This window comes from Vicugna pacos, chromosome 12 (assembly GCF_048564905.1).
Source record: "Vicugna pacos chromosome 12, VicPac4, whole genome shotgun sequence".
Taxonomy (NCBI): domain Eukaryota; kingdom Metazoa; phylum Chordata; class Mammalia; order Artiodactyla; family Camelidae; genus Vicugna; species Vicugna pacos.
In genome coordinates, this window is record NC_132998.1 from 22,851,970 (window position 1) to 22,854,767 (window position 2,798).

The following is a 2,798-nucleotide window of genomic DNA, read 5'->3' on the forward strand; positions in this document are numbered from 1 at the left end:
CTCCTAATGCCACTGCTTCCCCCAGCGCCCCTCTGGTTCAGTCTCCACACTGTAGCCAGAGTGATCTTTTCAAATATGAATAAGGGGGGAGGGTACAGCTCAGTGGCAGAGTGAGTGCTTAGCATGCACAGGGTCCTGGGTTCAATCCCCAGTACCTCTATTAAAATAAATAAATAAATAAATAAACCAAATTACCGCCCCCTCAACCAAAAAAAACTTAAAAAAAAAAAAAACCATGAATGAGAGGATCCATGCTTCTGCTGAAGAGCCTTTAACGGCTTCCCGTTGCTTGTACAAGGATTCCACATCCGCTCTTCTCGGCTGGAGTCATGGAGGGTGCAGAAGAGAGGAAAACAGAGGTTCCTGCTATACCAGAAACCCTTAAGAAAAAGAGAAGGAATTTCGCAGACTGAAGATCAAGCACCTGAGAAAGAAGTTTGCCCAAAAGATGGTTTGAAAGGCAAAGAGGAAGCTTATCAATGAAAGACCTAAGCACCATTACAAGGAGTACAGGCAGACGTACAGACATGAGATTTGAATGGCTAGGAGGGCAAGAAAAACCGGCAACTTCTGTGTGCCTGTAACCCAAATTGGCATTTGCTATCAGGACCAAAGGTATCAATGGTGTAAGCCCGAAGGTCTGAGAGGTGTTGCCGCTTCTTTGCCTCCTCCAGGTCTTCAGTGGCACCGTTGTGAAGCTCAACAAGGCTTCAGTTGACATGCTGACAACTGTGGAACCATGTATTGCATGGGGTCCCCAAACCTAAAGTCAGTAAATGAACTAATCTCCAAGCGTGGTTATGGCAAAATCAACAAGAAGTGAATTGCACTGACAGATAACACATGGATTGCTCCATCTCTTGGTCATTATGGTACCATCTGCACAGAAGGTCTGATTCATGACATCTATTCTGCCACGGGAATTTGTGGCACTTTGAATTGTCTTCTCAACAAGACAGAATGAAGAAAAGACCACCCATTTTGTAGAAGGTGAAGATGCTGGCACCAGAGCAACAGGCTTATTAGAAGGAGAAACTAAGAAGGTATCTACCGTGATTATTTTTGTAACCTGGTCAGTTAATAAACAGTGACTGCTTTCAAATTGGAAAAAAAGAAAAGAAAAAGAAAAGCAAAATCCAAATCCTTGAGCATGGCTTAAAAGGCCTGCCTGATCCTCTCCTATCTCTCTAAATCTCACGCCACTACCCTTGTGCAGCCACACTGACCTTCTTTGAATTCCTTGAACATTCCAACCTCCTTCCAATGTCAGGGATTTCATACAAACTGTTCCTTCTGCCTGGAACACCTTTCTCCCAGCTTCCCACACGACTCTTCATTCTCCAGATTTCATCTTATCAGAGAGATCACCCCTGATTTAAAGTAGTTCTCATAACAACCTGCTGCAGTCTTGCATAGTTCTTATCAAAATCTTTAATTATACGCGCACTTGTCATTTAATTCCTGTAACCCTTACTAGTCCGCACGTTCCCTAGACCACATCTATTGTGTCCATCTCTGCATTGCTCATTCCAGGCACAGCGTCCGACACATAGTGCATGCTCAGTAATGTTTGATAAAGGAATAAATTAATAAATGAATAATGATTTCGGGGTAAACAGAGTTTTAAAAACTTCCCATCCTTTCACCTTCTAGAAATTATTTCTCCCTCTGTTCTCCCACCAGACTATCTTTGCCACTTCCTCCTCCCTTCCCTAGCCAGTGCCATATACTAGAAAACCTTCCTGCAATATCAAAATACATCTATCCTGTCACATTCCCACAGGGACTCTGCCCTCTTCTGGCCAATATGGGAACCAATTCCATTTTAACGGAGCTTGAGGACTATTTTATTTTTTCTTCTCAGATATTATTTTATCAGCAACTTCTGGAAAACTGAAAGCTTGCCCCCAAATAAAGACACCAAATCCATTCCTGTTTAGTAAAGTAGATAAATTAAGTCCATTACTAAACTCATCAGCAATGAATCCTAAATATAACCCTGGCAGATATCTTTTGTTAATTCAACACCTATTAACTATCTACTCTGGCTGTGAAGCTTGGGATTTTTTTCAAGGAGCTCCAGAACTAGTGGGAAGAAATGATATTATAAAAAGATATTACTAAAGGAATGAAGCTGTCCCCGGTGTAGACAATGTCCATCTCACCTCTCCCAGACCAAGACACCGGGGAGGCGGATGATCCCTCACTAAAAATGTAATCAGCTCCTATACATTACGCAGGTATAAGACCTTCTCATATTTCCACCATACTTGGGAGAATATCATTTCTAACAAAGGGTAGAGGTAGGATCAAGGAAAAGAGCTAACATACTCTGCAAGACTCCAGGGGGATGCTTAGAAAATCATTTCTTTCTTACAGGCCTAGATGACATTGTCTCCAGAACTGTTAGTACTTATATGTGTGTGATCCAACAGTTCATTGTGGGACAAGAGGAAACGCTTGCTGGACAGGGTGTCTGCCACTCACCCCAGCAGGGTGATCTGGAAAGTGGTCTGGACTTGAAATACCCACGTCTACCTTGGGCTGCTCTGAGGCACTCAGAACATCAGCGGCCACCTCGGACTGCCCTGCTGGTGCCACCCGTTCTCACCCCTCACTCCACCTAATCCCTGGGGTGACTCCAAAATGATCTCCAAAATGACTCTGAAATGGCACTAGGTAGATATTTGTTCGCTCCACTTGTTCAGTCTCAAACCACGCACTATGGACAGAACCCATCAAACCTGGGTAAGATGTCCATCTCCAGAAACAGGGGGTTAAGTCTGACTTAGGTCCTT

General features: G+C 43.4%; 1 pseudogene; it reads left to right on the forward strand.

Moving 5' to 3' along the window:
- The first annotated feature begins 329 nt into the window (after positions 1–329).
- LOC102530976 (large ribosomal subunit protein uL30 pseudogene) lies at positions 330–1,039 on the forward strand (annotated as a pseudogene).
- Positions 1,040–2,798: the final 1,759 nt, after the last annotated feature.